This window comes from Cherax quadricarinatus, chromosome 58, assembly GCF_038502225.1.
Source record: "Cherax quadricarinatus isolate ZL_2023a chromosome 58, ASM3850222v1, whole genome shotgun sequence".
Taxonomy (NCBI): domain Eukaryota; kingdom Metazoa; phylum Arthropoda; class Malacostraca; order Decapoda; family Parastacidae; genus Cherax; species Cherax quadricarinatus.
The window spans coordinates 4,545,420-4,571,995 of record NC_091349.1 but is presented as its reverse complement, the minus strand read 5'-3'; the positions used below and the strand labels follow the sequence as shown (position 1 = coordinate 4,571,995).

The following is a 26,576-nucleotide window of genomic DNA, read 5'->3' as shown; positions in this document are numbered from 1 at the left end:
TAGCGTTCCGACACCTCAGTAAGGATTCGTTTAAGACTCTGTATACCATCTACGTAAGGCCCATACTGGAGTATGCAGCACCAGTTTGGAATCCACACCTAGTCAAGCACATCAAGAAATTAGAGAAAGTGCAAAGGTTTGCAACAAGACTAGTCCCAGAGCTACGGGGATTGTCCTACGAAGAAAGGTTGAGGGAAATCGGCGGAAATCTGGAGGACAGGAGGGTCAGGGGAGACATGATAACGACATATAAAATACTGCGCGGAATAGACAAGGTGGACAAAGACGGGATGTTCCAGAGAAGGGACACAGACACAAGAGGTCACAATTGGAAGCTGAAGACTCAGATGAATCAAAGGGATGTTAGGAAGTATTTCTTCAGTCAGGCCGTGGAATAGCCTAGAAAGTGACGTAGTGTAGGCGGGAACCATACATAGTTTTAAGGCGAGGTATGATAGAGCTCATGGGGCAGGGAGAGAGAGGACCTAGTAGCAATCAGCGAAGAGGCGGGGCCAGGAGCTGTGACTCGACCCCTGCAACCACAAATAGGTGAGTACAAATAGGTGAGTACACACACACACACACACACACACACACACACACACACACACACACACACACACACACACACACACACACACACACACACACACACACACACACACACACACACACACACACACACACACACACACACACACACACACACACACACACAGGGGTGGGTGGATTGCATTTTCTTGGACTGCAAGAAGGCGTTTGACACAGTTCCACACAAGAGATTGGTGCAAAAACTGGAGGACCAAGCAGGGATAACAGGGAAGGCACTACAATGGATCAGGGAATACTTGTCAGGAAGACAGCAGCGAGTCATGGTACGTGGCGAGGTGTCAGAGTGGGCACCTGTGACCAGCGGGGTCCCACAGGGGTCAGTCCTAGGACCAGTGCTGTTTCTGGTATTTGTGAACGACATGACGGAAGGAATAGACTCTGAGGTGTCCCTGTTTGCAGATGACGTGAAGTTGATGAGAAGAATTCACTCGATCGAAGACCAGGCAGAACTACAAAGGGATCTGGACAGGCTGCAGACCTGGTCCAGCAATTGGCTCCTGGAGTTCAATCCCACCAAGTGCAAAGTCATGAAGATTGGGGAAGGGCAAAGAAGACCGCAGACGGAGTACAGTCTAGGGGGCCAGAGACTACAAACCTCACTCAAGGAAAAAGATCTTGGGGTGAGTATAACACCAGGCACATCTCCTGAAGCGCACATCAACCAAATAACTGCTGCAGCATAGGGGCGCCTGGCAAACCTCAGAACAGCATTCCGACATCTTAATAAGGAATCATTCAGGACCCTGTACACCGTGTACGTTAGGCCCATATTGGAGTATGCGGCATCAGTTTGGAACCCACACCTAGCCAAGCACGTAAAGAAACTAGAGAAAGTGCAAAGGTTTGCAACAAGACTAGTCCCAGAGCTAAGAGGTATGTCCTACGAGGAGAGGTTAAGGGAAATCAACCTGACGACACTGGAGGACAGGAGAGATAGGGAGGACATGATCACGACATACAAAATACTGAGAGGAATTGACAAGGTGGACAAAGACAGGATGTTCCAGAGATTGGACACAGTAACAAGGGGACACAGTTGGAAGCTGAAGACACAGATGAATCACAGGGATGTTAGGAAGTATTTCTTCAGCCACAGAGTAGTCAGTAAGTGGAATAGTTTGGGAAGCGATGTAGTGGAGGCAGGATCCATACATAGCTTTAAGCAGAGGTATGATAAAGCTCACGGCTCAGGGAGAGTGACCTAGTAGCGACCAGTGAAGAGGCGGGGCCAGGAGCTCGGACTCGACCCCCGCAACCTCAACTAGGTGAGTACAACTAGGTGAGTACACACACACACACACACACACACACACACACACACACACACACACACACACACACACACACACACACACACACACACAACACTGCAGTTGGCCACCAGAACAAGAGTGGACCACCTCCGAGGTTACGAGTCTCGTTCCTCTATTAAATCTCTCTCCCTCGTGTCTTGATTGAGGCCAAATCTATTTCCCTTGTGGGGAGAATGTGTGGCAGAAGCAACAATGGTTCATAGATTAGAGAGAAATATTTTGGGCACAAGCAATGCTTACTTTTTCTTTTAAATAAAAATACAATTATTAGTTGAAATATTTTTTCCTATAAATAATAATAATAATAATATCTTCATTTATTACAAGTACATGTACAAGGTATACAGACCATAGCTGACATCAGTAACATACTACTATATAGAAAGCCACTTGTTATGCTGAGCATTTCGGGCAAATTAGGTCAGTTTTGTCCCAGGATGGGACCCACACCAGTCGACTAACGCCCAGGTACCCATTTTACTGATGGGTGAACATAGACAACCTGTGTAAGATACACGTCTGATGTTTCCACCTCTTCGCTGGGAATCGAACCCGGAACCTCGCTGTGTGAAGCGAGAACTTTTGCCACCAGGCCACGGGGCACCGTGGTCTGGTGGCAATGAAGAATATTTTGTTTAGGTAATGTTAACAGCAAATTAACACAGGATATATACAGTACACCAAGAGGTGTGTATCTCCTGTCTATATACACAGAGATGTGTATATACATCTTTGTATATACACCAAGAGATGTATATCTGTGTATATACACCGAGAGATGTCTCTCTCAGCCTATGTATAATGATAAATGCCTATCTCTCTGTATATACACCAAGGTTTAATTTAATCCCTGTCATACCTATTCTTGCAACTGCGTATGGAATTTGCCTCCACCAACACTGTCCCACTGTAGCTTATCACCCTGAGGCTGACAAAGTAATTCCTAACATCCCCATAAATAACGTGTTTATTTCAGCTATCTCAGCATAACAACGGAATGTATCATATTTAGCGGCCGGAGGTTCGAACCCCCATCACACCCCGTGCTGAGTTTCTTGTAAGTCGTAATCGTGTCCCCCCTAGTTCGTCCCTTTTATTTGTGTGAGGAGTCATATGTCATATGACTGACACCAGTGTTATCATATAACTGACACCAGTGTTATCATATGACTGACACCAGTCATCATATGACTGACACCAGAGTCAGCAGATATCTCTGTTTCTTCTGACAAACAAAATACTCTTTCCCGCTTCTCTCTCTCTCTCTCTCTCTCTCTCCTTCTCTAGCTCATAAAAAAATATCTTTTAGCCAAGCAGTAATATAAACCCAACACTTCTCATTTACAATTTACACTCGAGGTTTGTATTCAACAGACGTTCAGCTCATGAATTATGTAAACAAAGTTAAGACATTTTCTCTACCTTGACTCACGTTGCAAAGTAATTAGGCAGTGAAAAACCTGTGGTTTCTGCCACACACACACACACACACACACACACACACACACACACACACACACACACACACACACACACACACACACACACACACACACACACACACACACACACACACACACACACACACACACACACACACACACACACACACACACACACACACACACACACACACACACACACACACACACACACACACACACACACACACACACACACACACATATATATATATATATATATATATATATATATATATATATATATATATATATATATATATATATATATATTAGCACCACATCTTCACACATTAGTCTACTTTGTGTTCTACTGGGATCTACTCTTCAAAGAAGGGGGCTTTACGTTATCGTTTTCCTTCTTCAGAGAAAACCTCACTACCAGCATTCCCCAGGGGCTGTATGGCTCCTACGGGTTGAGCACAATGTATGGCGAGACTATGCAGAGAATTCATAGTTTGGATATTAGGTGCGGGGGGGCCACTAAATTTATTATCCAGAAAGCTGAAGAGTGGTTGTTGAGGTGGCTTGGATATTTAGAGAGGATGGAACATACTTCTGTGGATCAAAGAGTATGTTAGGGGAAGGAAGCAAAGTGATTGCCAGGGAAGATCCGTCAGAATGGGCAAGAGTAACTAGCGGGGTTCCGCAAGGGATCCGTATTTGGACCAGTACTGTTTCTGGCTCATGTGAATGACATACCAGTTAGGATTGGGTTAGATGTATCACTGTTGATTATGTAAAACTAATAAAGAAAATACTAATAGATGAGAGCAAAGAAAGTCTCCAGAGTGATCTGGACAAATTGCAAGATTGGTCCGATAAGTGATTGCTTGAATTCAACCCCAGTAAATGTAACGTCATGAAGATTGGAGTAGCAAGAAGACAGGAAACGGGGGAAAAGAGGCTGCAGACTTCCAAGAGAAAAACCCCGGGGTGAGCACAGTGCCCAGCATATCGCCAGAGGTTCACATCAGCTGAATAACCTCTGCAGCCAATGCTCGTCTGACAAATCTAAGAGCAGTCTTCAGGAATCTCATTTCAGTGTCATTCCAGGCCCTTTATACAACATACATTAGACCCATTTTGGAATATCCAGCACCAGTATGGAACCCACACCCGAAAAAGCATATTAAGAAACTGGAAAAAGTGCAGAACTATGCAACAAGACTTGTTCTTAAGCTAAGATGTCTTGTAGCTCGATTGCTAGCGCACCAGCTCACAGATTGAGGTCTATGGTTCGATCGTTGGTACGGGTGGAAACATGACGTGTTTCGTTAAGACACCCGCTGTCCATGTTCTTTTTTTTTTTTTTTTTTTTTTATTCGCCGGTATTCTCCCGGCCCGGGTCTTTTCCAAGTAGTGGCGACCCGGCCTTGGCTCCCTATCTGGGGAGTGTCTCGAGACTTAAGTCTCCCATGGGAGGAGGTACAGTACCTCCTCATCTTTGGGACCAAGTGTCCCCAGGCCTAGCCACATTCCCCGCCCTCACGGGGCTCGTAGGGAGAAGCTAGGCCTCTGGTCTGCCATCTACCCCGCCTCAAAGGGGCTCGTGGGGATGGCAGTCTTATGAGCTGCAGATGGTAGCAAGCTCAGGCCTCTCTTTGTCCATGTTCACCAAGCAGTATCATAGGTACCTGAGTGTTAGCAGACTAGTCTGGGTCGCATCCTGAGAACAAAACTGACCTAATTTGCCCGACATGCTCTGCATAACAAGGGGCTTTCTGTATAGTAATATGTCACTGATGTTATTTAGGCCTGCATACCTCGTGCATGTGCTTGCAGAAATAAAGATTATTGTTATTATTAAGGGGCATAAGCAATAAGGAGAGGCTAACGAAACGGAACCTAACGACATTGGAGGACATAAGAACCAGGAGGACAAGACTGAGAGGAAACAGGAGCTCGGGGACACCACTGGAAGTTAAAAAGGCACATGTGAGCCACAGGGCTGTTAGAAAGTATATCTTCAGTCTCAGATTTGTCGGGAAGTGGAATCATCTTGGTGAGGAAGTGGTGGAAGCAGACTCCATACATAGTTTTAAGAGCAGGCACGATAGTGTCCACGAGGCTAAGAGAGAGTGACTCGGAAGAGGGGCCAGTTAAGAGGCTGGGCCAGGAGCTGAGAATCGACCCCTGCAACCACAAATAGGTACGTACAAATAAGTGATTATACACACACAGACACACACACACGGGGCCAGGAGCTATGAATCGACCCCTGCAACCACAATCTGGCGAGTACACAGACACACAATAGCCTGCTAATTACAACTCACAGATTAAATGTCGTATTCACCTGTCTCCTCTGCATCTCTAGGTGTGTGACTTGCACTGTAACACACACACACACACACACACACACACACACACACACACACACACACACACACACACACACACACACACACACACACACACACACACACACACACACACACGAGTCATCTAACAGCTTATTCGCGCAGTCTTAATAACCCTATAGTACTCACTAGGCTTCAAGTCCAATTAACCAACCTTAGAAATAATTCAACGCCGTTACAAGAGACAGTTAGCAATGCAATAAACTGGTAATATTTGTCACCGTAACGAGGTGGTTCAGTCATTATATGGTAAGAACTTCTAATTAGTGATTGTTGATAAGCGCTATCATTGCGATGCTGTCGTCTGTGCTGAGTACCAGAGGCAGGGGAGATATAGGGAAATTAGATAGGGAAAAAGGGAAACTGTAAAGGGAAAAGAGAAATTGGAAAGGGGGTAAAAAGAGGTGAAAAGTCTTGAGAAAGAAAACTAGATAAGGAAAATTCGTTAGGAAAAGAGGGAAACAACATAGGGAAAATGTAAATAGGGTAAATATAAACGGGAAATGAACCCAGGTAGAAGAAAACTTACCGGGAGGGGAAAGAAAATAAGATCCCGGGGTGAGAGAGAGAGAGAGAGAGAGAGAGAGAGAGAGAGAGAGAGAGAGAGAGAGAGAGAGAGAGAGAGAGAGAGAGAGAGAGAGAGAGAGAGAGAGAGAGAGAGATTTGAAAAGCAAATTGATATCTTAAGTCCCCACGGAGGCTATCTTCTGACAAGGTCTATCTACATCTATCGTGATGAAGTACTGTCTACAATTATCTAGACGGTGGAGTCAAGGGAAGTAAAGCAGAAGGTTCTCCACCCATCCTTCAGCCAGCACCAGCATGAGAAATATACCATACTGAAGAAATGAGATGGAGTGTACATACAGTAGAAATAGAAGTGGATGGATGGTCACTAACTGCCTGTACTGTCTAGTTCTACCATAATTACTCATGTTACTTAACTGCTAGCTACAGAGATGTGTACTAGTGCTTCTGCTGCTAGTTATCGCTGGTTCTTCTGCTAGTTATCACTAGTTCTGCTTCTAGTTATCACTAGTTCTGCTACTTACTATGGTTCAGGATGGGAGCAAAACACTGGGATACCGGTGGTCAGTGTTATAACTACCATAACTAATTCCACTATTACTAGTAGTATTACTACCTTGGGGGCTCATTAAGAGAGGGGGGGAAAGAGAGAGAAAGGGGGAGAAGAGACAGGAAGAGAGTGATAAGATGGTGATGGAAGGAGAGGGGAGAAATAGAGGGGAGGAGAGATGGGAGGGACGGGAGAAAGGGAAGAGAGGAACACCCTACTTCGTCAGGATATTCAAGGGGGTGTATCAGAGGGTGGTGAGAGGTGGGTGATGATTGTTGTGATTGTGGTGATAGAGGTGGGTGATGGTGATGAGTGTTGTGATAAGAGGTGGGAGGAGATGATTGTGGTGACTAGTGGGTAATGGTGATTATGTACGTGAGTGGTAACTATAGTTGGCGATGGTGGTGAGTGGTGGGTGATTGTGACTGCAGTGGTTAATGTGGCGACTGTGGTAGGTGATTGTGACTGCAGTGGGTGATGTGGCGACTGTGGTAGGTGATTGTGACTGCAGTGGGTGATGTGGCGACTGTGATAGGTGATTGTGACTGCAGCGGGTGATGTGGCGACTGTGGTAGGTGATTGTGACTGTAGTGGATAATGATGATTGCAGTGAGTAATGGTGATTGTAGTGGGTAATGGTGATTATGGTGGGTAGTGATGATTTAGTGCATGAGTGGTAATTGTGGATGATGGTCGTGATTCTAGTGGGTGATGATGGTGATTGTAGTAGTTGGTTGTGATGTAGGTGGTGATTGTAGTAGTTGGTTGTGATGTAGGTGGTGACTGTAGTAGTTGGTTGTGATGTAGGTGGTGATTGTAGTACTTGGTTGTGATGTAGGTGGTGATTGTAGTAGTTGGTTGTGATGCAGGTGGTGATTGTAGTAGTTGGTTGTGATGTAGGTGGTGATTGTAGTAGTTGGTTGTGATGTAGGTGGTGATTGTAGTAGTTGGTTGTGATGCAGGTGGTGATTGTAGTAGTTGGTTGTGATGTAGGTGATTGTAGTAGTTGGTTGTGATGTAGGTGGTGATTGTAGTAGTTGGTTGTGATGTAGGTGGTGATTGTAGTAGTTGGTTGTGATGTAGGTGGTGATTGTAGTAGTTGGTTGTGATGCAGGTGGTGACTGTAGTAGTTGGTTGTGATGCAGGTGGTGACTGTAGTAGTTGGTTGTGATGCAGGTGGTGATTGTAGTAGTTGGTTGTGATGTAGGTGGTGATTGTAGTACTTGGTTGTGATGTAGGTGGTGATTGTAGTAGTTGGTTGTGATGTAGGTGGTGATTGTAGTAGTTGGTTGTGATGTAGGTGGTGATTGTAGTAGTTGGTTGTGATGTAGGTGGTGATTGTAGTACTTGGTTGTGATGCAGGTGGTGATTGTAGTAGTTGGTTGTGATGTAGGTGGTGATTGTAGTACTTGGTTGTGATGCAGGTGGTGATTGTAGTAGTTGGTTGTGATGTAGGTGGTGATTGTAGTACTTGGTTGTGATGCAGGTGGTGATTGTAGTAGTTGGTTGTGATGTAGGTGGTGATTGTAGTAGTTGGTTGTGATGTAGGTGGTGATTGTAGTAGTTGGTTGTGATGTAGGTGGTGATTGTAGTACTTGGTTGTGATGTAGGTGGTGATTGTAGTAGTTGGTTGTGATGCAGGTGGTGACTGTAGTAGTTGGTTGTGATGTAGGTGGTGACTGTAGTAGTTGGTTGTGATGTAGGTGGTGATTGTAGTAGTTGGTTGTGATGTAGGTGGTGATTGTAGTAGTTGGTTGTGATGCAGGTGGTGACTGTAGTAGTTGGTTGTGATGTAGGTGGTGACTGTAGTAGTTGGTTGTGATGTAGGTGGTGACTGTAGTAGTTGGCTGTGATGTAGGTGGTGACTGTAGTAGTTGGTTGTGATGTAGGTGGTGACTGTAGTAGTTGGTTGTGATGTAGGTGGTGATTGTAGTACTTGGTTGTGATGTAGGTGGTGATTGTAGTACTTGGTTGTGATGTAGGTGGTGATTGTAGTAGGTGGTTGTGATGTAGGTGGTGACTGTAGTAGTTGCTTGTGATGTAGGTGGTGATTGTAGTACTTGGTTGTGATGTAGGTGGTGATTGTAGTACTTGGTTGTGATGTAGGTGGTGATTGTAGCAGCAACAGCCTGGTTGATCAGGCGCTGATCCACCAGGAGGCCTGGTCACAGACCGGGCCGCGGGGGCGTTGACCCCCGAAACTCTCTCCAGGTAAACTCCAGGTGGTTGTGATGTAGGTGGTGATTGTGTTGCTGACAGAAGACATTAATAGTGGTGGTACAGTGGAAGTGATATAGGTAGATGGTGGTGGTGGTGGGAATTAGTGGTGATAGTGTTAGGAGGATGGTGGGGATAGTGGTTAGTAGTGATGATAAGAGATGATGCTGATAATAGTGATAGGGAGGGGTAGTAGGTGGTGGTGGTGATTATGGTAGGAAGTGGTGTTTGTGTGTGTGAGAGAGAGAGAGAGAGAGAGAGAGAGAGAGAGAGGGGGGCTACGCCCCCTCCCGAAACAAACATACGCCTAAAAGTCAGTAAGGGACCCCCGAGCCTCCCAGCGTTGCCAACGTCGGGAGATACCTTCAATGTTATTGATCCCCTGAGAGACTTGTGGAAGCAACAAGTGGACTTCACACTGACAACACTGCCACTCCACCAAACGCCAGAAGCAACAGTCTGCTCCACCACGTATATTTTCCAAGACATTTTACGAACCAAAACATTCCAGAAAGCTTAGAAACAAGGCAATACAAGCAGAGGCAGCTTATTCTAGGATTCTAGATGCGTATTAGAAGTTCTGACGCATCTTATGCTTAAGTGCTGAGCTGACGCATAATTACGCATACGAAGCGTAGATATAACGAATTTTAAGCATACACTGTGTGCATATAACACATATTTTGTAGAAAATCAAAGAAAAAGTATGATCAAACAACATACAAGGTGATGTATAACTGTACATACACTGTGATCAGAATGTCTTGGTACAGAGGGATATGTTTCAGCGTATAATACACCGAGAGATGTCTGCATATACAGAGATGTCTCTCAGTGTATATACACTAAGAAATCTTTCGGTGTAGCTAGAGATGTATCGGATATCCGCATCCGCGGAACACCCGCACAATTTCTTACATCCGCATCCGATTCTGCATCCGCATTTTACTCTAAACAGATATCTACATATGCATCCGCATCCGCGGATATCTAAATTTTCACATCCGATTCATCTCCGATACATCCGATGCAAACTCATTGTTAACACGTTGAGTGATACACACTTCTTGTGAATATAAACTGAAAGATATACATATTTTGGCGTATATATACCGAGACATCTTTGTATATACAATAACATTTCTCGGTGTATATTATACACCGAGAAATGGCATTGTATATACAAAGATGTCTCGGTATATATACTCCAAAATATGTAAATCTTTCAGTGTATATTCACAAGAAGTGTGTATCTATCAACGTGTTAACAATGGGTTTACTTTATTCCTAATTTAATAAAATTTCATAACTTTGTTGAGCACATGTGATATGCAGCCTTAATGACCTTCGTGCAGTCGACTGGCTTCAAACTTAATAAACATACCGACCAACACTAATGCTTATAATAATAATCTTTATTTCTACATGTACAAGGTATACAGGCCTAGCTGATATTAATGACATACTACAGTAGTCAAAAAAGCGGCTGGGGGCCCCTTCAAAGGATGCCGCCTTTTCACACCTATGTGCTAATGACCTTGACCCTATGATAATGACCCTTCCGGGCACGTGTCCCCTTTTCACACCTAGGTGTTACTTCAGGTTTTGACCATGACCTCGCCCTCGAGACTACCTCACCCTTGACCCCCCCCCCCCAACCAGTACCCCCGTCCCACGACCCCCCCCCCCTTCGCGACCCCCCCGCCCCGCGCGCCCGCGCGCCCGCCCGCGCGCCCGCCCGCGCGCCCGCCCGCGCGCCCGCCCGCGCGCCCGCCCGCGCGCCCGCCCGCGCCCTTCGCGAGCCCCGCCGCGCCTTCTGCTGCGCCTTCTGCAGCGTCGTCCGGATCGCCCCCGCGCCTCGAATTTTTTTCCGATTTTTTTCGAATTTTTTTTGAATTTCATTTTCTTGTGCTCTCCATCTCCTTGGATCAAGGTTTTTTGGATTGCCCCTCCTTCCACCCCCCATCCCCAAAAAATTTCTCAATATTACCAAGTTTTTGCATTCCCCCCTATGGGGGTTTCTCCATCTCCTCGGATCAAATTTTTTGAGGTTCCCCCTCTCACTTTCACCCCCATCCCAAAATTTCTCAATATTACCAAGTTTTTGGATTCCCCCCTATGGGGGTTTCGAAATTCTCCATCTCCTCGGATCAAGTTTTTTGGATCCCCCCTATGGGGTTTTCGAAATTCTCCATCTCCTCGGATCCCCCTCCCACTTTCACCCCCCAACCCCAAAAATTTCTCGATAATACAAGTTTTGGATTCCCCCCTATGGGGGTTTTGAATTTCTTATGATCACCTTGGATCAAATTTTTGGATTACCCCGCCTTTCACCCCCCCCCCCATCCCCCCCAAAAAATTCTCAATATCAAAGATCCACTTCCTCGGATCCCCCTCCCACTTTCACCCCCCCCAACCCCAAAAATTTCTCGATAATACAAGTTTTGGATTCCCCCCTATGGGGGTTTCGAAATTCTTATGATCTCCTCGGATCAAGTTTTTTGGATTCCCCCCTATGGGGTTTTCGAAATTCTCCATCTCCTTGGATCAAGGTTTTTTTTGGGTACCCCTCCTTTCACCCCCCATCCCCCCCAAAAATTCTCAATATCAAAGTCTCCACTTCCTCGGATCCCCCTCCCACTTTCACCCTCAACCCCAAAAATTTCTCGATAATACAAGTTTTGGATTCCCCCCTATGGGGGTTTCGAAATTCTTATGATCTCCTCGGATCAAATTTTTCTCGAAATCAAAGAATCCAACTCCTTGGATCAAGTTTTTCTCAATAATACCAAGTCTCCATCTCCTTGGATCAAGTTTTTGGATTCTCCCCTCTGGGGGTAAGCATTCAAATGAACTCCTCCTATGGGGCATGCTTACTACAGGTCTAAACAAGTGTGACGTCACCCCACCTGTGTTTACTCGGCGGTCAGTGACGTCACGCGATGACCCCCACACACACAGGCTGAATCTTGTCGTTCAGACAATAACTTAAAATGCAGGATAACACTATTTATTATACAACCAATGCATTTCATATACAACATAGGGAAAACATTTTCACTCTTAACCCAGGTTAATCCAAATAATTTCACATTTTTGTTTCGTTAATACCCACAACAATCCAACAATTTCTTTACAACACAAGTCTAGACATTTTTGTAACTATTTCATCTCAGGTCACTCCCCCACGAAGTAACCTCCTCCCCACCCTCCCGAACCCTCACACTCCAACCAACACCTCACAATTTTCACTCATAACCCCCAATTTTTCTCGTTTTAACCCTTTTAGTTCATTAAAGTTAATTAGGGGATACAGTACATCAGAAAGTCACCACAACACTTATAACCACTTTTCGATAAATTCACCAGTCACAATTTTACATATTACGAAGTTAATACGCACTTTTACTTTGAACACCTTCAAAACACTCTCTTAAATCATTTGAATACTCACAAAAATACCTTTATACATTTCAAAACATCACTGAAATACTCCAAAACATCATTCGAACACCCCCAAAATCACCTCTAAATACTCCCAGAACACCTTCATAAGTACTCTTGCACATCATTTGAACACCTTCATAAGTACTCTCATAATCATTTGTACACCTTCAAAAAACACCTTTGAATACTCACATAAACACCCTTGAACACCTTCAAAACACCTTTGAATAACCTCAAAACACCTTTGAACACCTTCAAAACACCCTTGAACACCCTTGATCACCTTCAAAAAAAAAAAACAACATTTGAACACACTCAAAAACACCTTTGAACACCTTTGAACATTTCCAAACAACACTGAAACACTTCCAAAAACACCATTTGAGTACTCCCAAATACACCACTGAATACTAAAACACCACTGAATACACTCAAAACACCACCAAAATCACCATGAAACACTTCCAAAAAACACAATTTGAGTACTCCCAATTACACCACTGAATACTAAAAAAACACCGCTGAATTCAATCAAAACACCCTTCAACACCTTCAAAACACCTTTGAACACCTTTGAACATTTCCAAAAACACTATTTGAGTACTCCCAATTACACCACTGATTACTACTAAAACACCGCTGAATTCAATCAAAACACCCTTCAACACCTTCAAACACCCTTGAACACCTTCAAAACACTCTTGAACACCTTCAAAAACACCTTTGAACATTTCCAAAACACTATTTGAGTACTCCCAAATACACCACTGAATACTAAAACACCGCTGAATTCAATCAAAACACCCTTCAACACCTTCAAACACCCTTGAACACCTTCAAAACACTCTTGAATACCTTCAAAAACACCATTGAACATTTCCAATCAACACTGAAACACTTCCAAAAAAAAAAAAAAAAAACAATTTGAGTACTCCCAATTACACCACTGAATACTACTAAAACACCGCTGAATTCAATCAAAACACCCTTCAACACCTTCAAACACCCTTGAACACCTTCAAAACACTCTTGAACACCTTCAAAAACACCTTTGAACACATTCAAAACACTCTCATAATCATTTGAACACACTCAAAACACCTTTGAATAGCCTCAAAACACCTTTGAACACCTTCAAAACACCCTTGAACACCCTTGATCACCTTCAAAAAAACAACATTTGAACACACTCAAAACACCTTTGAACACCTTTGAACATTTCCAAACAACACTGAAACACTTCCAAAACACTATTTGAGTACTCCCAATTACACCACTGAATACTAAAACACCGCTGAATTCAATCAAAACACCCTTCAACACCTTCAAACACCCTTGAACACCTTCAAAACACTCTTGAATACCTTCAAAAACACCATTGAACATTTCCAATCAACACTGAAACACTTCCAAAAAAAAAAAAAACAATTTGAGTACTCCCAATTACACCACTGAATACTACTAAAACACCGCTGAATTCAATCAAAACACCCTTCAACACCTTCAAACACCCTTGAACACACTCAAAACAGCCTTCAACACCTTCAAAACACCTTTGAACACCTTCAAAACACCTTTGAACACATTCAAATAATCATTTGAACACACTCAAAACACCTTTGAATAGCCTCAAAACACCTTTGAACACCTTCAAAACACCCTTGAACACCCTTGATCACCTTCAAAAAAACAACATTTGAACACACTCAAAACACCTTTGAACACCTTTGAACATTTCCAAACAACACTGAAACACTTCCAAAAACACCATTTGAGTACTCCCAATTACACCACTGATTACTACTAAAACACCGCTGAATTCAATCAAAACACCCTTCAACACCTTCAAACACCCTTGAACACACTCAAAACACCCTTCAACACCTTCAAAACACCTTTGAACACCTTCAAAACACCTTTGATCACATTCAAAACACTCTCATAATCATTTGAACACACTCAAAACACCTTTGAATAACCTCAAAACACCTTCGAACACCTTCAAAACACCCTTGAACACCCTTGATCACCTTCAAAAAAACAACATTTGAACACACTCAAAACACCTTTGAACACCTTTGAACATTTCCAAACAACACTGAAACACTTCCAAAAACACCATTTGAGTACTCCCAAATACACCACTGAATACTAAAACACCACTGAATACACTCAAAACACCACCAAAATCACCATAAACTAAGATCAACACCCACATCCCACAACACCCACAACCCACAATTTTTTCTCGTTTTATCTAATTTCATCAGAAAGTCACAACACCCACACCCCCCATTTTTTTCTCGTTTTAACCCTTTTAGTTCATTAAAGTTAATAAGGGGCCACACTACATCAGAAAAAGTCACAAAAACAACCCACTTATAACGTCTTTTCGGTATCTCTAGTTCGACAACAACACCCACATCCCACATCACCCACATCCCACATCCCCCACACACACACACAGACACACACACACACATCCCTAACCTAGCCTAACCTAACCTAACTTATCCTAACCTAATCTAACCTAACCTAACCTAACTTATCCTAACCTAGCCTAACCTAACCTAACCTTACCTAAATTATCCTAACCTAACCTAACCTAGCCTAACCTAACCTAACTTAACCTAACCTAACCTAACCGAACCTACCCTAACCTAACCTTACCTAACCTAACCTAGCCTAACCTAACCTAACCTAACTTAACCTAACCCAACCTAACCTAACCTAACCTAGCCTAACCTAACTTAACCTAACCTAACCTAACCTACCCTAACCTAACCTAACCTAACCTATCTTAACCTTACCTAACCTAACCTAGCCGAACCTATCCTAACCTAACCTAAAATATATTGGAACACTTCCAAAATACATTAGAGTACTCCAGAATTACTTTGAACGACTCCATTTTTGGATATTTCCAAATTAGTTTTGAAAACTTTATCGTAAAATCGAACATTATTTTCTTGTTGGTAAAACACACTCAATGGTAGAAATATTTACTCGATTTCCGAATAGAAGCACTGTCCTCGCTCTGAGAGACTCATTGTGGGTCACCCCAACACATGGTGTAATGCGCTTCACACCCAAGGTAGAACATAACACCTGCGTCAACTCAGGACAGACAGGCGCCATGTAATGCGGGTAACATCCAAGGTAGAAAATCATCTCTTTCCAGACCAACTGTCTATCCTAACCTAACCTAACCTAACCTAACCTAATTCCTAACCTAACCTAACCTCACCTAACCGAACCTAACCTAACTCCATCAATCACCTCTATCCTAACCTAACCTAACCTAACCTAACCCAACCTAACTCCATCAAACACCTCTAACCTAACCTAACCTAACCTATCCTAACCTAACCTAACTCCATCAAACACCTCGAATACTACCTAACTTAACCTAACCTAACCTTACCTAACCTACCGAACCTAACCTAACCTAACCTAACCTATCCTAACCTGTCCCAACCTAACCTAACCTAACCTAACCTAACCTAACCTAACCTAACCTAACTTATCCTAACCTAACCTATCCTAACCTAACCTAAACACTGACTAACTTTGAACCAACTCTGAACACCACTGATCTTCTTCAAAAAATGCTCTGCACATCATTTGAACACCTTCAAAAAAAAAACACCATCAAACACCTCCGAATACTCCCAAAAAAAAACACTACTGATTACTACCAAATCACCACTGAATACTACCAATCACCGTCAAAATCACCAGAAACTAAGTTTAACATCACCATCTAACATCCTTTTTATAGAAATCCCCTCAAATCACTATAACCAAGAACTCCCTCCCCATTTGGCGCATAAAAAAAAAAAGCATGAACACAAACCTAATACGCAAACACTTAGTACATGATCACCATCAACTGAAAACATATCTTATACACACACATAATATAAGACAATCACCAACTACAATCACCCATGTTCACTTACCTCAAAATCACTAATATCACAGAAAACAATAATTTTTATAAACATTTCACACACACACACACACAAAAAAAAAATCATATTTGACAATATCTAAGCGCACTCACCTCACTACCACCAACACACGATGTCTCACCTCACAGGACCGACGAGGTCACCTCCAGTGACGTCACACTCCCATTGTGTTACTTGGTGGTTGGTAACATCACACCTAACCCCCTTGTTTCAACCTGTTGTACCCTACATTATCTAAGAACACTATATCCAAGACGATTACCAGATTTTATGATCCCCAACACCAAGATCACAGAAAACACACATTTTTATAATTATTCACACAAAAATCACGATCACCAATTCCATATCATGTTTACCGTCATCTATCAACACTAATCACCAAGATCACCAAAAAATCTAAGATCATGCATCTCAAAACTACTATGATCACTGAAAACACTTATTTTTTAAACATTCGCACAAAAATAAGACATACACAAAAATACCACAACACTTCCACCAACATCTATAACATAACATGAGCACTATAACATATCACTATCACAAAAAAAAATAATACACAAACACCCACATATTATACATTTCAATTGGAAATTTAAGACATGAGACATACACACCAAATCTAAGACATTCACCTCCAACTAAGACATACACATCACCCTTAAAACTTCCTTCCTTATTCATTCCGCATATCTCCTAGAGCTGTTTTAACCCCGACGGATCCACCACGACGTAGGAGCCAGAGTGTAGTAGGTGGTGTTGGAGTGGTGATGGTTCCTCTGGCTCCTACGTCGTGATGGATCCGTCGGGGTTAAAACAGCTCTAGGAGATATGCGGAATGAATAAGGAAGGAAGTTTTAAGGGTGATGTGTATGTCTTAGTTGGAGGTGAATGTCTTAGATTTGGTGTGTATGTCTCATGTCTTAAATTTCCAATTGAAATGTATAATATGTGGGTGTTTGTGTATTATTTTTTTTTGTGATAGTGATATGTTATAGTGCTCATGTTATGTTATAGATGTTGGTGGAAGTGTTGTGGTATTTTTGTGTATGTCTTATTTTTGTGCGAATGTTTAAAAAATAAGTGTTTTCAGTGATCATAGTAGTTTTGAGATGCATGATCTTAGATTTTTTGGTGATCTTGGTGATTAGTGTTGATAGATGACGGTAAACATGATATGGAATTGGTGATCGTGATTTTTGTGTGAATAATTATAAAAATGTGTGTTTTCTGTGATCTTGGTGTTGGGGATCATAAAATCTGGTAATCGTCTTGGATATAGTGTTCTTAGATAATGTAGGGTACAACAGGTTGAAACAAGGGGGTTAGGTGTGATGTTACCAACCACCAAGTAACACAATGGGAGTGTGACGTCACTGGAGGTGACCTCGTCGGTCCTGTGAGGTGAGACATCGTGTGTTGGTGGTAGTGAGGTGAGTGCGCTTAGATATTGTCAAATATGATTTTTTTTTTTTTTTGTGTGTGTGTGTGTGTGAAATGTTTATAAAAATTATTGTTTTCTGTGATATTAGTGATTTTGAGGTAAGTGAACATGGGTGATTGTAGTTGGTGATTGTCTTATATTATGTGTGTGTATAAGATATGTTTTCAGTTGATGGTGATCATGTACTAAGTGTTTGCGTATTAGGTTTGTGTTCATGCTTTTTTTTTTATGCGCCAAATGGGGAGGGAGTTCTTGGTTATAGTGATTTGAGGGGATTTCTATAAAAAGGATGTTAGATGGTGATGTTAAACTTAGTTTCTGGTGATTTTGACGGTGATTGGTAGTATTCAGTGGTGATTTGGTAGTAATCAGTAGTGTTTTTTTTTGGGAGTATTCGGAGGTGTTTGATGGTGTTTTTTTTTTGAAGGTGTTCAAATGATGTGCAGAGCATTTTTTGAAGAAGATCAGTGGTGTTCAGAGTTGGTTCAAAGTTAGTCAGTGTTTAGGTTAGGTTAGGATAGGTTAGGTTAGGATAAGTTAGGTTAGGTTAGGTTAGGTTAGGTTAGGTTAGGTTAGGTTAGGTTGGGACAGGTTAGGATAGGTTAGGTTAGGTTAGGTTAGGTTCGGTAGGTTAGGTAAGGTTAGGTTAGGTTAAGTTAGGTAGTATTCGAGGTGTTTGATGGAGTTAGGTTAGGTTAGGATAGGTTAGGTTAGGTTAGGTTAGAGGTGTTTGATGGAGTTAGGTTGGGTTAGGTTAGGTTAGGTTAGGTTAGGATAGAGGTGATTGATGGAGTTAGGTTAGGTTCGGTTAGGTGAGGTTAGGTTAGGTTAGGAATTAGGTTAGGTTAGGTTAGGTTAGGTTAGGATAGACAGTTGGTCTGGAAAGAGATGATTTTCTACCTTGGATGTTACCCGCATTACATGGCGCCTGTCTGTCCTGAGTTGACGCAGGTGTTATGTTCTACCTTGGGTGTGAAGCGCATTACACCATGTGTTGGGGTGACCCACAATGAGTCTCTCAGAGCGAGGACAGTGCTTCTATTCGGAAATCGAGTAAATATTTCTACCATTGAGTGTGTTTTACCAACAAGAAAATAATGTTCGATTTTACGATAAAGTTTTCAAAACTAATTTGGAAATATCCAAAAATGGAGTCGTTCAAAGTAATTCTGGAGTACTCTAATGTATTTTGGAAGTGTTCCAATATATTTTAGGTTAGGTTAGGATAGGTTCGGCTAGGTTAGGTTAGGTAAGGTTAAGATAGGTTAGGTTAGGTTAGGTTAGGGTAGGTTAGGTTAGGTTAGGTTAAGTTAGGTTAGGCTAGGTTAGGTTAGGTTAGGTTGGGTTAGGTTAAGTTAGGTTAGGTTAGGTTAGGCTAGGTTAGGTTAGGTAAGGTTAGGTTAGGGTAGGTTCGGTTAGGTTAGGTTAGGTTAAGTTAGGTTAGGTTAGGCTAGGTTAGGTTAGGTTAGGATAATTTAGGTAAGGTTAGGTTAGGTTAGGCTAGGTTAGGATAAGTTAGGTTAGGTTAGGTTAGATTAGGTTAGGATAAGTTAGGTTAGGTTAGGCTAGGTTAGGGATGTGTGTGTGTGTGTGTCTGTGTGTGTGTGTGGGGGATGTGGGATGTGGGTGATGTGGGATGTGGGTGTTGTTGTCGAACTAGAGATACCGAAAAGACGTTATAAGTGGGTTGTTTTTGTGACTTTTTCTGATGTAGTGTGGCCCCTTATTAACTTTAATGAACTAAAAGGGTTAAAACGAGAAAAAAATGGGGGGTGTGGGTGTTGTGACTTTCTGATGAAATTAGATAAAACGAGAAAAAATTGTGGGTTGTGGGTGTTGTGGGATGTGGGTGTTGATCTTAGTTTATGGTGATTTTGGTGGTGTTTTGAGTGTATTCAGTGGTGTTTTAGTATTCAGTGGTGTATTTGGGAGTACTCAAATGGTGTTTTTGGAAGTGTTTCAGTGTTGTTTGGAAATGTTCAAAGGTGTTCAAAGGTGTTTTGAGTGTGTTCAAATGTTGTTTTTTTGAAGGTGATCAAGGGTGTTCAAGGGTGTTTTGAAGGTGTTCGAAGGTGTTTTGAGGTTATTCAAAGGTGTTTTGAGTGTGTTCAAATGATTATGAGAGTGTTTTGAATGTGATCAAAGGTGTTTTGAAGGTGTTCAAAGGTGTTTTGAAGGTGTTGAAGGGTGTTTTGAGTGTGTTCAAGGGTGTTTGAAGGTGTTGAAGGGTGTTTTGATTGAATTCAGCGGTGTTTTAGTAGTAATCAGTGGTGTAATGGGAGTACTCAAATTGTGTTTTTGGAAGTGTTTCAGTGTTGTTTGGAAATGTTCAAAGGTGTTTTTGTTCAAAGGTTGATCAAAGGTGTTTTGAAGGTGTTCAAAGGTGTTTTGAAGGTGTTGAAGGGTGTTTTGAGTGTGTTCAAGGGTGTTTGAAGGTGTTGAAGGGTGTTTTTTGAGTGTTTTGAGTGTGTTCAAATGTTGTTTTTTTGTTCAAGGGTGTTTGAAGGTGTTGAAGGGTGTTTTGATTGAATTCAGCGGTGTTTTAGTAGTAATCAGTGGTGTAATTGGGAGTACTCAAATGGTGTTTTTGGAAGTGTTTCAGTGTTGTTTGGAAATGTTCAAAGGTGTTCAAAGGTGTTTTGAGTGTGTTCAAATGTTGTTTTTTTGAAGGTGATCAAGGGTGTTCAAGGGTGTTTTGAAGGTGTTCAAAGGTGTTTTGAGGCTATTCAAAGGTGTTTTGAGTGTGTTCAAATGATTATGAGAGTGTTTTGAATGTGTTCAAAGGTGTTTTGAAGGTGTTCAAAGGTGTTTTGAAGGTGTTGAAGGCTGTTTTGAGTGTGTTCAAGGGTGTTTGAAGGTGTTGAAGGGTGTTTTGATTGAATTCAGCGGTGTTTTAGTAGTATTCAGTGGTGTAATTGGGAGTACTCAAATTGTTTTTTTTTTTGGAAGTGTTTCAGTGTTGATTGGAAATGTTCAATGGTGTTTTTGAAGGTATTCAAGAGTGTTTTGAAGGTGTTCAAGGGTGTTTGAAGGTGTTGAAGGGTGTTTTGATTGAATTCAGCGGTGTTTTAGTATTCAGTGGTGTAATTGGGAGTACTCAAATAGTGTTTTGGAAGTGTTTCAGTGTTGTTTGGAAATGTTCAAAGGTGTTCAAAGGTGTTTTGAGTGTGTTCAAATGTTGTTTTTTTTGAAGGTGATCAAGGGTGTTCAAGGGTGTTTTGAAGGTGTTCAAAGGTGTTTTGAGGCTATTCAAAGGTGTTTTGAGTGTGTTCAAATGATTATGAGAGTGTTTTGAATGTGTTCAAAGGTGTTTTTGAAGGTGTTCAAGAGTGTTTTGAAGGTGTTCAAGGGTGTTTGAAGGTGTTGAAGGGTGTTTTGATTGAATTCAGCGGTGTTTTAGTAGTATTCAGTGGTGTAATTGGGAGTACTCAAATTGTTTTTTGGAAGTGTTTCAGTGTTGTTTGGAAATGTTCAATGGTGTTTTTGAAGGTATTCAAGAGTGTTTTGAAGGTGTTCAAGGGTGTTTGAAGGTGTTGAAGGGTGTTTTGATTGAATTCAGCGGTGTTTTAGTATTCAGTGGTGTATTTGGGAGTACTCAAATAGTGTTTTGGAAATGTTCAAAGGTGTTTTTGAAGGTGTTCAAGAGTGTTTTGAAGGTGTTCAAGGGTGTTTGAAGGTGTTGAAGGGTGTTTTGATTGAATTCAGCGGTGTTTTAGTAGTAATCAGTGGTGTAATTGGGAGTACTCAAATAGTGTTTTTGGAAATGTTCAAAGGTGTTCAAAGGTGTTTTGAAGGTGTTGAAGGGTGTTTTGATTGAATTCAGCGGTGTTTTTTTAGTATTCAGTGGTGTAATTGGGAGTACTCAAATTGTGTTTTTTGGAAGTGTTTCATGGTGATTTTGGTGGTGTTTTGAGTGTATTCAGTGGTGTTTTAGTATTCAGTGGTGTATTTGGGAGTACTCAAATGGTGTTTTTGGAAGTGTTTCAGTGTTGTTTGGAAATGTTCAAAGGTGTTCAAAGGTGTTTTTGAGTGTGTTCAAATGTTGTTTTTTTTTTTTGAAGGTGATCAAGGGTGTTCAAGGGTGTTTTGAAGGTGTTCAAAGGTGTTTTGAGGTTATTCAAAGGTGTTTTGAAGGTGTTCAAGGGTGTTTATGTGAGTATTCAAAGGTGTTTTTTGAAGGTGTACAAATGATTATGAGAGTACTTATGAAGGTGTTCAAATGATGTGCAAGAGTACTTATGAAGGTGTTCTGGGAGTATTTAGAGGTGATTTTGGGGGTGTTCGAATGATGTTTTGGAGTATTTCAGTGATGTTTTGAAATGTATAAAGGTATTTTTGTGAGTATTCAAATGATTTAAGAGAGTGTTTTGAAGGTGTTCAAAGTAAAAGTGCGTATTAACTTCGTAATATGTAAAATTGTGACTGGTGAATTTATCGAAAAGTGGTTATAAGTGTTGTGGTGACTTTCTGATGTACTGTATCCCCTAATTAACTTTAATGAACTAAAAGGGTTAAAACGAGAAAAATTGGGGGTTATGAGTGAAAATTGTGAGGTGTTGGTTGGAGTGTGAGGGTTCGGGAGGGTGGGGAGGAGGTTACTTCGTGGGGGAGTGACCTGAGATGAAATAGTTACAAAAATGTCTAGACTTGTGTTGTAAAGAAATTGTTGGATTGTTGTGGGTATTAACGAAACAAAAATGTGAAATTATTTGGATTAACCTGGGTTAAGAGTGAAAATGTTTTCCCTATGTTGTATATGAAATGCATTGGTTGTATAATAAATAGTGTTATCCTGCATTTTAAGTTATTGTCTGAACGACAAGATTCAGCCTGTGTGTGTGGGGGTCATCGCGTGACGTCACTGACCGCCGAGTAAACACAGGTGGGGTGACGTCACACTTGTTTAGACCTGTAGTAAGCATGCCCCATAGGAGGAGTTCATTTGAATGCTTACCCCCAGAGGGGAGAATCCAAAAACTTGATCCAAGGAGATGGAGACTTGGTATTATTGAGAAAAACTTGATCCAAGGAGTTGGATTCTTTGATTTCGAGAAAAATTTGATCCGAGGAGATCATAAGAATTTCGAAACCCCCATAGGGGGGAATCCAAAACTTGTATTATCGAGAAATTTTTGGGGTTGGGGGTGAAAGTGGGAGGGGGATCCGAGGAAGTGGAGACTTTGATATTGAGAATTTTTGGGGGGGATGGGGGGTGAAAGGAGGGGTACCCAAAAAAAACCTTGATCCAAGGAGATGGAGAATTTCGAAAACCCCATAGGGGGGAATCCAAAAAACTTGATCCGAGGAGATCATAAGAATTTCGAAACCCCCATAGGGGGGAATCCAAAACTTGTATTATCGAGAAATTTTTGGGGTTGGGGGTGAAAGTGGGAGGGGGATCCGAGGAAGTGGAGACTTTGATATTGAGAATTTTTTGGGGGGGATGGGGGGGGGGGGTGAAAGGAGGGGTAATCCAAAAATTTGATCCAAGGTGATCATAAGAAATTCAAAACCCCCATAGGGGGGAATCCAAAACTTGTATTATCGAGAAATTTTTGAGGGGGGGGGGGTGAAAGTGGGAGGGGGATCCGAGGAGATGGAGAATTTCGAAAATTTTTGGGGTGAAATAGGGGGGAATCCAAAAAACTTGATCCGAGGAGATGGAGAATTTCGAAACCCCCATAGGGGAGAATCCAAAAACTTGGTATTATCGAGAAATTTTGGGATGGGGGTGAAAGTGAGAGGGGGGAACCTCAAAAAATTTGATCCGAGGAGATGGAGAAACCCCCATAGGGGGGAATGCAAAAACTTGGTAATATTGAGAAATTTTTTGGGGATGGGGGGTGGAAGTGGAGGGGCAATCCAAAAACCTTGATCCAAGGAGATGGAGAGCACAAGAAAATGAAATTCAAAAAAAATTCGAAAAAAATCGGAAAAAAATTCGAGGCGCGGGGGCGATCCGGACGACGCTGCAGAAGGCGCAGCAGAAGGCGCGGCGGGGCTCGCGAAGGGCGCGGGCGGGCGCGCGGGCGGGGCGCGCGGGCGGGCGCGCGGGCGGGCGCGCGGGCGGGCGCGCGGGCGGGCGCGCGGGCGCGCGGGGCGGGGGGGTCGCGAAGGGGGGGGGGGGGTCGTGGGACGGGGGTACTGGTTGGGGGGGGGGGGGGTCAAGGGTGAGGTAGTCTCGAGGGCGAGGTCATGGTCAAAACCGGAAGTAACACCTAGGTGTGAAAAGGGGACACGTGCCCGGAAGGGTCATTATCATAGGGTCAAGGTCATTAGCACATAGGTGTGAAAAGGCGGCATCCTTTGAAGGGGCCCCCAGCCGCTTTTTTGACTACTTACTACTATATAAAAAGCCCCTTGTTATACAGAGTATTTCGAGCAAATTAGTCAATTTTGTCCCCAGGATGCGACCCACACCAGTCCACTAACACCCAGGTACCTATTTTACTGATAGGTGAACATGGACAGCAGGTGTCTTAAGGAAAGATGTACTAATATTTCCACCCGCACTGGGGATCGAACCATGGACCTAAATGTGTAAGTTGAGTGCGCTAGCAATCGAGCTACGGAACAATTTAATGTACAGGAACTATCGGTTGTTTAGGGCAGTCGGTTAATTAGGTTAGATGTCTATACCCTACATGGGGGAGCGCTAAACTCGTAGGATTATACAGGGCCTAGGGGAAGATGGAAGGTATTCTGGCTCAATTCAGGGAAACGGAGCAGATCCAATTCCCTAGATCACCAGCGTCAAGGAACCTGCCTTGAGGGTCATTAACCATGAAATTTTACATACTAGGATATACATCCCTCCAGGATGCTCTCAGTATATCAGGATATATATACTCCTAGAATATATGCCACTACACAACTCTGGTTAAATTGTAATCTACAATGTTAATTATAAAAGCAATTAACTCACATTTGCCCTAATTAAAAGTAATTACTTGTCACCATGACCAAATTTAAACTGTTGGACATTATGACAGAGATCAAGATTATTATTCACCGAATAAAATTATATATATATTATATATATATATATATATATATATATATATATATATATATATATATATATATATATATATATATATATATATATATATAATAGGGTCATAGAACCTATTTATAATGAATACAAACGTACATACTTGAAAATTCAGATTTTCAAATCAGTTTTAAGATTTTCTTCATAAAAAACCTACCACAAAACCAACATTTCAACTCCCGCTGGGTTGGCTTCACAGATTTCCTCATTAACATTGCAAGAAAACAGTCTACTTCTTACCAGTTACTGTTGGAACCCCCCGTTAACAGGAGGTATATTATATGGGAACTTTCTTGCCGCGTTGCTCGCCGTTACCAAGTCCAGAAAAAAATTAAATATATATAATCAGTTTCACAAAACGTGACACATCAAAATTAACACAGATTTACCTTGAAAAAAAAAACACAAGGTAAACTTTGATCGAATAAAAAGTTATGTTAAGGGAAGGATGCCGTTGTGGTTTAGTTTCCCAACTGTTGGTAAATGTCACAGTAGAATGTGAAGAGTGAGGCAGGAGGGCGCGGCAGACGTGCTGCCTCCACGACGTGTTCTGCTCAACAAGTATTGCACTCTCACTACCTCCTTTATATAGTCTCCGTTTGGGGGAGAACCCACAATCCAGGACCATCTCCCTCCCTATCCACATCCATACTTCCCATTCCAGGACCATCCCTTCCCTCTCCATTTCCATAGTTCCCATTCCAGGACCATCCTTTCCTCCTCTATTTCAGTAATTCCGATTTCAGGACCATCCCTCCACCCCATTTCCATAGTTCACATTTCCTATAAATCCCTTTTTTCCATCACCCTTTCTTTATCCTTCCTTCTAAACCGTCCTCTCTCCTCCCTCACTTAAGATACTAGTCGTTTCCCCTGATGGAAACCTGCTTCCCCATTTCCGATAGTCCCATTCACTGAATCCCATGATATCTAGTGATATTAGTAGTGTACTAGGATCCCTAGTGATGGTAGTAGTGTACTAGGATCCCTAGTGATGGCAGTAGTGTACTAGGATCCCTAGTGATGGTAGTAGTGTACTAGGATCCCTAGTGATGTTAGTAGTGTACTAGGATCCCTAGTGACGGTAGCAGTGTACTAGGATCCCTAGTGATGGTAGTAGTGTACTAGGATCCCTAGTGATGGCAGTAGTGTACTAGGATCCCTAGTGATGGTAGTAGTGTACTAGGATCCCTAGTGATGTTAGTAGTGTACTAGGATCCCTAGTGATGGTAGTAGTGTACTAGGATCCCTAGTGATGGTAGTAGTGTACTAGGATCCCTAGTGATGGTAGTAGTGTACTAGGATCCCTAGTGATGGTAGTAGTGTACTAGGATCCCTAGTGATGGTAGTAGTGTACTAGGATCCCTAGTGATGGTAGTAGTGTACTAGGATCCCTAGTGATGGTAGTAGTGTACTAGGATCCCTAGTGATGGTAGTAGTGTACTAGGATCCCTAGTGATGGCAGTAGTGTACTAGGATCCCTAGTGATGGTAGTAGTGTACTAGGATCCCTAGTGATGTTAGTAGTGTACTAGGATCCCTAGTGACGGTAGCAGTGTACTAGGATCCCTAGTGATGGTAGTAGTGTACT

General features: G+C 42.2%; 1 protein-coding gene across 1 annotated transcript in view; it reads right to left on the bottom strand.

Annotated features, from left to right (window-relative positions):
• The window catches only part of lovit (loss of visual transmission), a 141,074-nt gene extending 115,370 nt beyond the window's left edge, over nt 1–25,704 (bottom strand). The window contains exon 1 of the mRNA XM_053790216.2: nt 25,227–25,704. The gene's annotated coding sequence lies outside the window, so the exon portion shown is untranslated. The remainder of the gene's footprint in view (nt 1–25,226) is intronic.
• Between the last annotated feature and the right edge of the window lie 872 nt (nt 25,705–26,576).